The following is a 12,864-nucleotide window of genomic DNA, read 5'->3' as shown; positions in this document are numbered from 1 at the left end:
AACTCGTTATGAATTGGTCTGATTTATCCATTAGGAGGAATCGCATTTCCTCAAGATGTGTGGTGTCCAACATGCTTGCAATCCACATTTTAAGCGTTGGTATTGATGTATTTTTCCAAAATTTAAGTATTAACTTTTTTGCTATTATTAAACCATAATTAAAAAATAAATTTTGAGATGTGTTCCAATTTATTCCCATCTTCCATTACTCCAAATATAATAATTTCAGTATTAGGTTCCATTCTTATCTTAAATAATTTTGTAAATATTTCAAAAATATCACTCCAAAATCTATAAAGTTTTATGCAGGAAACAAAAGTGTGTTATAGTTGCATTTTGGGATAAACATTTATCACAAATGGAGGATATATTTGGATAACATTTGTTCAATCTTGTTTTTGAATAATGTAATCTATGTAAAATTTTAAATTGAATTAGATTATGTCTTACATTAATCGAACATCTGTGAATATATATCAAGTACTTTTCCCATGTAACCTTCGTAATTTTTATCATTAGTTCACACTCTTCTCTAAGTACCTCTGTCGATGGTAGGTCTATATTTAAAATACTATTATATAAATATGATATTAACTTTTGTGAGTCAGCTTTAATATTCATTGAAGCTTCATTGCTTCTTCCAATAATTCAGGAGTTATTTTTTGATATCCTTGTATGTATTTTTTCATGAAATCGCAAATCTGAAGATATTTAAAATATTGGTTGTTTTTCAATTTAAATTTTAATTGTAATTGTTGGAATGATAGTAGGTTTCCCATTTCGTATATATCCCCAATCCTTCTAATTCCGAGACTTTCCCATTGGTTATATGTTTTATCAATAAGGGATGGTTTAAATAAAGGGTTATTCGCTATTGGCATTAACAATGATAAATTTCTTAATATTAAAGATAATTTTATTTGTTTCCAAATTCTTATTGTACCATATATAATTGGGTTCTTCTTATATATTGTGTTGTTCAGTTTTTTCGGGGAGAAGAGGATCGTTCCTATATTACAAGGAAAACAATCCTCTTTCTCCATTTTTATCCATTCTGTCTGTTGGGTAGAACTATCCAGCCAATAAATTATATTCTTAATATGCACTGCCCAGTAATCTATATTACTAAATCTCTGATCTTGACCGCTTTTGGCCTACTGTGGTGCGATTTCCGACAGAACGCCGCCACCTACGGCCGTCATTTTTCGCCACCTCGCACAGAGCCCCCCTCCGCCTTACGGGTGCGGAGGATATTTCCCATCGATGACAAATCAGAGAGATATTAATGTTTTTAAAAAATCACCATTCTCTCTGCTGCCCCTGCTGGAGGGAGGGGGAGGGACTATAAAACCAGGAAGTGGTGTGCCTCACTCACTCTCTGCAAGATAGATGAAGCCAAGGGTCACTTCTCTCTGAGCTCTGAATAACACTGAACAAATGTCTACACAACTGTGAGTATCCTTAATGTGGTTTGAAAATGAAAATATGGTTTGTTTGAAGTAAAAAGGCACTGCCTGCAAATGGTTGTTTGGATGCTTTGGCTTGAAGTTGAAAGGCACTATTTACTGCAAATGGTGGCATGAAGTTGAAAGGCACTACTTACTGCAAATGGTGGCTTGGGTGCTTTGGCTTGAAGTTGAAAGGCACTACTTACTGCAAATGGTGGCTTGGGTGTTTGGCTTGAAGTTGAAAGGCACTACTTACTGCAAATGGTGCCTTGGGAGCTTTGGCTTGAAGTTTAAAAAAATCACCATTCTCATCTGCTGCCACCTGCTGGATGGAGGGGGGAGGACTATCAAAACCAGGAAGTGGTGTGCCTCACTCAGTCTCTGCAAGATTGGATGAAGCCAAGGGTCACGTCTCTCTGAGCTCTGAATAACACTGAACAAATGTCTACACAAACTGTGAGTACCCTTAATGTGGTATGAAAATGAAAATATGGTTTATTTGAGTAAAAGGCACTGCCTGCAAATGGTTGTTTGGGTAGCTTTGGCTTGAAGTTGAAAAAGCATTAACTTACTGCAAATGGTGGCTTGGGTGCTTTGGCTTGAAGTTGAAAGGCACTGCTTACTGCAAATGGTGGCTTGGGTGCTTTGGCTTGAGGTTGAAAAGCACTACTTACTGCAAATGGCGGCTTGGGTGATTTGGCTTGAAGTTAAAAGGCACTACTGCAAATGCACTTACTTCCTGTTTGCACTGTATATTGATTTTAGATAAAACGCTACACTTACGGCTGTGATTTTTGGCCATCTTACTCAGTCCCCCCTCCGCTGAGCAGGTGCAGAGAATTCTTCCCATCAATGAAAAATAAAAGTGTTATTAGTGTTTAAAAAATGTTGAGAATCTCTCTCCTGTCAATCACGCCCTGAAAGCCACACCTTTTCCGGTGGGAGGGGGAGGGGTTATAAAACCCAGAAGTGTGGGTGTGGCTCAGTCTCTGCATGATGGGGGAGGGAGAGGTCATGACTGTCTGAGCTGTGAATCAACTGAACACACTGAATGTCTACTGAACTGTGAGTTTGGTGTTATGTGTGGTTTTATGGTGGTTTCACCCTGCATGAAGTGGTATGAAGCTGCATTTGAATTTGGTGGCCTTGGACCCTGCTTGAAGTGGAATAAAACTGCACTGAATTTGGTGGCCTTGCACCCTGCTGAAAGTGGTATGAAACTGCACTTGTATTTGGTGGCCTTGGATCCAGCTTGAAGTGGTATGAAACTGCACGAATTCGGTGGCCTTGCACCCTGCTTGAAGTGGTTGGAAACTGCACTTGAATTCGGTGGCCTTGCACCCTGCTCATAGTGGTAAGAAACTGCACTTGAATTCAGTGGCCTTGAACCCTGCTTGAAATGGTAGGAACATGGATTTGAATTTGGTGGACTTGCACTCTGAATGAAATGGTAGGAACATGGATTTGAATTTGGTGGACTTGCACCCTGCTTGAAATGGAATTTCAAGGAATAGTCATGAGTCAACTGCCAGCCCACCAGCCGTGAGTGAGCTGCCAGCAGATCAGGCTTGAGGGAATGAGCTGCCACCCCAAGAACCTATACCAGCACTCCAGAAAGCCCCCCCACTGGCCACCAATATTGGAATTGGAATTCCAAAATTGGAATTCACAAATAGTTAGTGTTGTTAAATTTGTTAAAATCATTGGTTATTTGTAATTAAAGTATAATGATTAGAGATCTTCTTAAATCAGCAGTTTTTATATTCCAATTAGTATTATCTTGTTCCATGTCCATTATACATTCCCTCGTTAATTCTGTATCCTCAACGTCCCTTGTTTATCTTTGAGCTTTTCATTCAAGGTGAAACATGGCCACCACTCTCAAAAACACATTCCAGACATATAAGCTTGGTAACTGTCTGGAAAGTTCCACCATCTTAACCAGTTCAAAACTCTATCATAAGAATTAAAAAGTTCAATCTTCTTCCTTGTCGACAGCTTCCCCCCAATGTTTTCTTTACGATATCCTCTGCATACTTAAAAGCTTTTTCGGGATCTGTAAATGAGCGTTCAGTGCCGTTATAAGAAATTTTCATTCTGCCTGGAAAAAAATACCCCGTATCTCACACCGGGTACGCCCTTCAGAGTGTGTCTTGTCTGTGTGAACAATTTCCTTCTCCGGACGACCTCCGGTGGGTAATCACGGAAAATTCTAATATTATCCCCACGGTATGTCAGATTCTTCCCATGGGTAATCTTTCTCAATGTAAATTCCACTGAAGAGATATCACGGAATTTCACAATTATCTGTCTTGAAGAATTTGTCCCTCTTGCAACATGCCCAGCTCGGTGAGCGACGTCTATTCTTGGTTCTTCCGACAGTTCAAAAACATCTTTGAGGAAATCAGTAACGAAAGTACATGCTTGAGATTCATGTCCCTCTCGTCCTTCCACTCCAAGAATCCTCAGATTTTGTCTTCTAGATCTTGCTTCCAGGTCCAGACATTTGTCAGTCATTCTTACAAGTTTTTCCTCTTCAGTTTTCTGTGATTTTTTCAAACTCTTTATTTCCGTGACCATCTCTTTTATCTCATTCTCCATCTCTTCCATTATCTCATCCAGTTTTCCCATGTCATCCTTCACATCTTTAAATTTCTTGTTATAGTCATTTTCAATTCTAACACACTCTGACTTTAGTTTTTTTATCAAATTCCTTATATTGCTTCTTCAGCTCCTTTAACACTGCAAGTATTATCAATTTTTTTTAGATATTCTCTCCATATTAGTCTCCATACTGCTTATTACTCTCCATATTAGACTCCATTCTCTGCATCTTTTCCAGTGTAATATTGATTGTAGCAGTAATCTCTAAAAGCATTTCCTTTACCTCCTTCTCCTTCTTGTCTCCTTTTGTAGCCATTTCAAACAGAGATCCTTGGTTGTAAGATTCTTCTTCTTCGGAGCCTTCTCCTGTCGTTTGCAGAGTATCCAAAACTTCTTCAAGCTGGAGACTTATGGTATTCATTTTAGGAGCTCGTGTGCTTTTTTCTCTGCTCATTTAAAACTCCCGATTTATTCCGTTAAACTCCCGATTTTCGCGTCGCCTTCTGATGACGTCACCCAGGGGCGAAAACCCGGGGGGGGGGGCCAGAGGGGACACGTCCCCCCCATGTTTTGAGAGATGGGGGACAACCCCCCCCAAGTTTTTGTGATCCCGATTTTAAAATCGCTGCTTTTAACGCTGGATTGAGCCTCCGAAGCCTCGCGCGTGGCCGCCAAAAAATTGTGTCCCCCGTCCCCTCCATGTTTTGATAGTGAGTTCCGTTCTTGATGTCACCCTTACGCGACGCCAAGCAACTCCGGTGAGTTTTTAAAAATAGGTACTGGTTTAGAAACGGCTTTTTAGCGATTTTGGCGGGAGAGGAGCTCAATGCTGCGCCTTAGTGCTCCATGGCGCCACCGGAAGTCCCCAATCCTGCCTTTCTGAGTATAAATAAATAATGATGCTTAGAATTGTTTCCAAAAATTTCCCTACCACTGACATAAGACTGGCCTGTAGTTACTTGGCTTATCCCTGCTACCCTTTTGGAATAAGTGTACCACATTGCTTCCATATATATCTGTGGACAATAGGTGCAGGAGTAGGCCATTCGGCCCTTCGAGCCAGCACCACCATTCAATGTGATCATTGCTGATCATCCCCGCTCCTCGGACAATGGAGTCACCCTCCACTATGGCTCTGCCCGATGTCGGTCTCGCCGGTTGAGTCCCATTTCTAGGATTGGAGTCACCGACGTGCCCACCGCTCGGACTGGAAACATTGTCTCCCTGGACAGTTCAAAAGAGGACAAACCTGTTTTCATTAGGCACAGCCAACTAAGTCTTCAGCACTCCACGATTTCCACCCTTTCTCTCCGTCACACACCTTGGTTCTTAGCGTATCCTCGGCGTGACAACCTCACTGTAGGTCCTGTCCAGGAAACTCTCGTTTTCCCGGATGGCCCTGAGGTCATCCAGCTGCTTCTTCCGTGCCCCAACATGGTCCTTTAGGAGCTGAAGCTGGGCGCACTTGCCACAGTTGTAGCAGCCAGAGGCTCCATCCGTGTCCCTGGGCTCCCACATTCTGCAAGCCTCACACTGTCTCATCTGCCCCAACATGTGTTCACCGCGTCCCGTCCTCTCCAGCTTTTTGCGTAGTCTCCTCTCCTCAGCCTCCTCGCCGAAGACTCTCGAGCCAAAGACTCACGCTTTACTCACAAGGCACTTCCCTCACAAGGCCGCTCCCTCACTGCTGCTCCCCTAGAGCAGCCTTGCTTATATTGACTGATAAGTTGCCTAATTTGCCAATTTACAAATCAAATTCCTCAGTTTTAAACTGTTTTCCCCCTCTCTCACCCTTCCCATGGGTTTCAGCCAATAAGCTCTTCGCCTTCTCTTTGATTGCTGCTTCTCTGAGATCCATGTGAGCACTGAGCTCGATGATGATCAAAATCTCCGTGCTGCAACAAACGTATCACTTGCCCCCTAAGGAGCCTTGGATACATCTCTTCAGGCCAATTAATTTATTCACCTTTATTTGCTCTAAGATAAATAACACCTCCACCTTCTTAATGCTAGCATATTATTGTCCCTCTCCCGAAACTCTATATCTATCATGACTTTCCCCGAATGGAATACAGATAAGAAGTTTTAATTTAAGCCCTACCCTGCAAAGATTTGATTCCTACTCTTTCCCTGATTACCCTCTTCTTCTCATAAAATTATAAAATGCATTGGGATTCTCCTTAGTCTTGTTTGCAAATAATATTTCCTGGCATCTCTTAATCATCCAAATTTCTCTTTTTAGGTAATCTCCCACTCTTTAAACTCCTCAAGGTCCGCTCACATTTTAATCACCTATGCTTCCTCTTTTCCTTCATCAAAACCTTAATTTTCCCCAAATCTCCCCATAATCTTGTCATATTTGCCTTCCATGTAGGTCCTGAATTCATTTTTAAAAGACTCCCATTTTGTGGATGTTTCAGCCAAACAGCTGCTCTCAATCTACTTTTATCAGTTCCTGTCCTATCTAATGAAATAACCACCTTGAAATTTACAAAATGCTCGTCTTCCACAATTTGCCCAACCTCATTTCTCAAGATTAGATTCAGGGTAGCCCATCTCAACCATTTACAAATTGGTTCTAAAAAACTCTTCTGAATATACTTTACAAATTCCACCCCGTCTGGGATCCTTGAATGAGACCATTCCAGTCAGTACTGTGGAAAATTAAAAAATTCCCCACTATTCCAACTCTATTGCACTTACAATGTCCAGCTTCAATTTTTAAGGGGATAAAATTAACCAACATTATCATAGAACAAGTACAGGTAGTAATCAGGTAGGTTCCAAAGTTCATTACATTTTGTGCCGTGACTCAATGAACAAATTTAGTGGTGCTTCATACTGACTCATTATTCTCCATGATGGATGAGGTAGTTATGGCAAAGCAGCGCATCTCATCAAAGTTTGTATCCATTCATCCTCTGGTGTGCTCAAACAATTCAAGTCGCACCAAGACTACACTGCGTTTTATAAACACGATCCTCCAGCCTGTTCCTGGTTTCTTCGAAGCACGCAAAACAAAAAGCTGTTCTGAGGGAATGAGATTTGCAAAAAAGCACTGAATTGTGATGCAAACCTCTGTCAACACCACTTAGTTCCTGCCTCCTAGCAGGCATTCTATCTACATACTGATTACTTAAAGCACAGTACATTTCCAAGCAGTAGGAGTTCTGACAAGCACTTAAGTCCATTACAGCTAAAGTAAAGTGAATTGATATTCCTAGTTTTCAGGGCCTAAACCTGAGCTGCAAATGCTTTAATTCATTCCTGTATCATGAAGTTGTCCACCATGTACCCCAACTTATATTTATTGAAAATGGCATCTTTGAATAAGATTTTTTGGGATTGCATCCCAGACAACACAAATTGAGAACGCTTTTTGATCATTTTTCTTCAATATCTAGGGATTCCCGTATGGTGAAAGCAAAGCATCAGAGATACTTGGAAATTAAAAAAAATAATGCCTGCTGAGTATTCTTAGAATCTTCTGTTCGATTTCAGATCTGCCATGTAATTTAAACTGTTTGCTGTTGTAATCTGCTCCCATGTTTGAATGTTAATTATGCACAAATAGCAAACATTTGTATTTACTTCTATTACAATTTCTTTTTTTAAACTCGTGTGATAGAAATTCAATTCTTTAAAACCTTGCATGTATTTACATGTCATTTGCTGCCAAATTCAGTTGATATACAAACTAAATCTTTCAGCAATGTATCTGGTCAATCTCAGATTTTCATTCATTTATATCTTACCAGCAAAAACATTAAAAATCAATATTGTTCCTGATGCCGATGGATCATAAAAATCTTGCCACACTGCAAAGCTACCTAGATTGCAAAAGCGTATAAACACAATTCCGATAGTCAATTCATCATGAAAGCAGTGGAAAGGTCACAACACTGATTCTGAGCATCAAAACACTGAGCTGTTGGAAAACTACAAAAAACGGATGGGGTTTTCCTTATAAAAGGATGTAATAATGTAGTAATACATACATTAGTATAATTAGTACATAGTACAGCACAGGAACAGACCCTTAGGTCCACAATATCTGAGCCGAACAGAATGCCAAATTAAACTAATGTCCTCTGTCTGCACCGGATTCATATTTCCCCATTTCCCTGCATGTACATATGCATAAAAGCTTTTAAAAGCCCCCTTTGTATCTGCCTCTACTACCAACCCTGGCTGCGCATTCCAGATAAAAAACCTGCTTGCCCATCACCTTTAAGCTTTGTCTGTCTCATTTTAAAGCTATGCCCTTTACATTTCTACACAAGCAAAAGTGTTCCCTTATCTATGCCTCGTATAATTTTTGTATACTTGTATCAGATCTTCCTTCAGTCTCTGAAGCTCCAGTGCAAACAATCCAAGTTTGTCCAACATCTCCTTATAGCCAAAGGGCCTGTCCCACTTTCACGACCTAATTCACGACCTTTTTTACTCGTGGACATTTTTCATCAGGCTAGAAAAAATGCTGCGACCTACTTGATGCCACGAGTACCTACGACTAGCATCACAACCTGCTACGACCTACCTACGACCTCTTACGACCGCGTGACGACCATGCTGTGAGTATGAGTCAACGGCAAACTCGGCAGAGGTCGTGAATTAAGTCGTGAAAGTGGGACAGGCCCTTAAGATAGACACAAAATGCTGGAGTAACTCAGCCGGCAGGCAATATCAAAACATCACCTATTCCTTCTCTCCAGAGATGCTGCCTGTCCCGCTGAGTTTCTCCAGCATTTTGTGTCTATCTTCGATTTAAACCAGCATCTGCAGTTCTTTCCTACACATCTCCTTATAACTAATACTCTTTCATTCAAGCACCATTCTGGCAGTCTGAAGAAGGGTTTCGGCCCGAAACGTTGCCTATTTCCTTTGCTCCATAGATGCTGCTGCACCCGCTGAGTTTCTCCAGCACTCTTGTCTACCATTCTGGTAAACATCGTCTTATGTAAATAAGACATATAAACTAAATTCGTAATATTTTCAACATGTTGTGGTTAAATAAAGAAATGAATGACAAAAGGCCAATGGATGCTGGCATTTATAGCTTGCGGTTTAAAATATAATGCTCCAGTTGTACTCTGGTTAAACCACACCTGGAGTACAATATTTAGTACAGGCAACATAGCCTATTATATAGATAAACAGATCTTGCAGTGAGTAAAATAAAGATTTACCAGAATGATTCCTGGACCCAAGGATTACAGTATGAAATAATGCAAATTAATATTGTACTCTTTGGAAACATGGTTGATATTGATTAATTGAAGCTGCCAAATTATTAATGGGACCTGATAATAAAAACTATCACTTATGCACAAGATTGCAGAGTCTAAAATAGTGAACTGTAGCGAGTCCAAACGTCATATACAAACTTTGTTTTTATTAAGACATTACACGTTTGGCGCCACATGACACCCCCCCCCCCCCCCCCCGAACTGGAGGAATGAAAACTAGCAGGCAGACGAAACGCGGCGGCCTGCACTCATAAGCACAACACACGCACACGGAAACACAACCAGCAAAGTTGAGAACGCGAACGCCCCCAACGGCGAGGCTGGGCCAATTGAACGGGCTGACCAATGTCCCAATGGCTGAAACCAAGCCACCCATGTCGAGTACAAAAGTCACGTTAGGTAATCCTTGAGGGCAGATGTCGAAACGGGACAGAGCATGCTCACCATCTAACAGAACGTGCGCAAGCATAGTCAAGGGCGGCTCCTGCTGTGGGTCGTGGGCACCCCGACCGTGGGTCAGGACAGTGGGACCGTGGCAGTCGGCATTCCGGCTGTGGGCAATCCCGGCCATGGGGTGCAAGGAGACCAATGCAAAAGCCGCAGGATGGACGCGATGCAGTCCCTTCTCACTGTCCAGCAGGGGATTGAGACTGGAGGAAAGCGGCACCCAGCATCGGTTGGGAGACGTCAGCAACAATGAAAATGAGCACCCAGCAACGGCTGGGAGACGTCAGCAACAATAAAAAGTCCAAGGCAAAAAACAACAGGAACAGAAAACGAAAAAAAATTGTGCGAACACCATACACCCGGATAATAGAAGAATTTCTTCCCGCCAAACGCAGTCACGTGACCGTTCCAGTTCTGGTGGCGAAGGTTCGATCAGTAAGTGGCCTGACCACCAGGTGGCGCCACAGATCCATACATTTTAGGAGTGGAATTAGGAACCATAAGTACATAAGTAATTTAACTTCACAAGCCTCTTATGCAAACAATGTTTTTGAAAGCAGCTGATGAAAAGGAGATTATTGACATTGTTAGTAATTGTAAGAATAAAAGGTCTACAGACTGGAATGACATTGATATGGCTTTAATCAAGGTAGTCATTGGTGTAATTGTAAAACCCTTAACTTATATTTGCAATTTATCTTTCAAAACTGGTGTATTTCCATGTAAAATGAAAATTGCCAAAGTCATCCCACTATACAAAGCTGGAGACAGAAATCAATTTACAAATTACAGGCCGGTGTCGTTACTCTCTCAGTTCTCAAAAATATTAGAAAAACTGTATGTAAGTAGATTAGATAACTTTATCGAGAAGCACGAATTGCTAGTTGATAGTCAATATGGATTCAGGTCAAACAGATCGACATCCATGGCATTAATGGAGTTAATTGAAGACATTACCAGTTCTATAGATAACAAGAAATATGCAGTGGGTGTATTTATAGATTTGAAAAAAGCATTCGATACAATTGATCATCATTTGCTAATCAAAAAACTGGAAAAGTATGGAATCAGAGGGGTTGTACTAGAGTGGATGAGAAGCTACATAAGTAAAAGACATCAGTTTGTGCAAATAGGGGACTGCAAATCAACATGCTTAGAAATAACTTGTGGAGTCCCACAGGGGTCGGTTTTGGGACCCAAATTATTTATTTTGTATATTAATGATATATGTAGGGTGTCAATCTCTTGAAATTTGTGTTATTTGCAGATGACACTAATATTTTCTGTGATGGGGACAATTTGCAGCAGCTTTTGGAGGTGGTCACAGCAGAAATGAGTAAACTAAAAACATGGTTTGATTTGAATAAATTATCACTAAATTTAAACAATACCAAACTTATGCTGTTTGGAAAACGCAAAATAAATACACAAGTAAAAGTAATGATAAATAATGTTGAAATAGAAAGAGTGTATGAAAATAAATTTCTGGGTGTGATTCTTGATCACAAAATCTGCTGGAAACCCCATATAAAACATGTGGGAGCAAAAGTAACACGGAGTATTGGAGTGATGGGGAAAGCAAGGCATGTTTTGAATGAGAGAGCACAGTATATTCTGTACAGCTCACTTGTGTTACCGTATTTAAATTACTGTGTGGAAGTATGGGGCAACGCCTACAAAACCACCTTACAATCACTAAGCACACTACAAAAAAGAGCTATTCGTATAGTAAACAATGTAGGATATCATGAACACACCAATATACTCTATTTAAAATTACACACCTTAAAGATTAAGGATCTGGTAGAATTTAAGACTGCACAAATAATTTATAAAGCAAAAAATAAACTGCTACCTGTAAACATACAAAAACTGTTCAAAGACAGAGAGCTTATAACTTTAGAGGGAAACTAAACTTGAAACAGCATTATGCTCGGACCAATTTAAAAAGTATGTGTATTTCCATTTGTGGGGTGGTTTTGTGGAATGGTCTTGACAAAACAATTAAACAAAGTATGAATATAATGCAATTTAAAAAAATGTACAAAAGATATATCTTTGAAAAGTACAGTAATGAGGAAGGAGAATGTAAATCTCACAGATGTTAATGGTGCTTGTTCTTTTTGTTCTTATCTTTTTGTTCTTTTTTCTTAATAGCTTGATTGGAGTAGTTTTATTTGAATTGTCTGTTTAGTTTATTTTATTGAATTTTGCATTTGTTAATGGTGAAGAATGGGGGTAGGACTTGACAAGCATAGGCTTCTTCCTATCCCTTTTCGAACGAGTCTAATGTGTATTATGTTGAAATTGGTTTTTGATTTTTTAATTTATGTATGTACATATATGTTATGTGTATGTGTGTATATGTATGTATGTATATATGTACATGTATATGTATGTATGTATTTATGTATATATATATGAATATATAATAATTTTCCTTTTATTTATTCATTTTCATCTTTTCTTTTCTTCTTTTTTTTTAATCGTTCGAAATAAAGATATCATTCATCCATTCATTCATTCAAACAACAGATACAAAAGTATCAGGATAAAGGCAAGATAGACAAAAATGCTGGTGAAACTCAGCGGGTGAGGCAACATCTATGGAGCGAAGAATAGGTGACGTTTTGGGTCGAGATCCTTCTTCAGAATCAAGCATAAAGGCAGGTAATTTGAGCTAGATTACAGATCCGTCACGATCTTCGTGATTGGTGGAAGAGGATAAGAGTACTGGTGTTCTCACAGGAAGATACATAGAAACATAGATAGAAACATAGAAAATAGGTACAGGAGTAGGCCATTCGGCCCTTTGAGCCTGCATCGCCATTCAATATGATCATGGCTGATCATCCAACTCAGTATCCTGTACCTGCCTTCTCTCCATACTCCCTGATCCCTTTAGCCACAAGGGCCACATCTAACCCTCTTAAATATAGCCAATGAACTGGCCTCAACTACCTTCTGTGGCAGAGAGTTCCAGAGATTCACCACTCTCTGTGTGAAAAATGTTTTTCTCATCTCGGTCCTAAAGGATTTCCCCTTTATCTTGGTCCTAAAGGATTTCCTCTTTATCCTTAAACAAGGTCCAGCCACGTAAACAACACATTTATAAT

General features: G+C 40.0%; 1 protein-coding gene across 1 annotated transcript in view; it reads right to left on the bottom strand.

Moving 5' to 3' along the window:
- Positions 1-12,864, bottom strand: part of LOC116972405 (lethal(3)malignant brain tumor-like protein 4) — a 348,065-nt gene that overhangs the window by 209,120 nt on the left and 126,081 nt on the right. The gene's annotated exons all lie outside the window — the stretch shown is intronic.

Source organism: Amblyraja radiata, chromosome 4 (genome assembly GCF_010909765.2).
Source record: "Amblyraja radiata isolate CabotCenter1 chromosome 4, sAmbRad1.1.pri, whole genome shotgun sequence".
Taxonomy (NCBI): domain Eukaryota; kingdom Metazoa; phylum Chordata; class Chondrichthyes; order Rajiformes; family Rajidae; genus Amblyraja; species Amblyraja radiata.
This window is presented reverse-complemented; position numbering and strand designations above follow the sequence as displayed.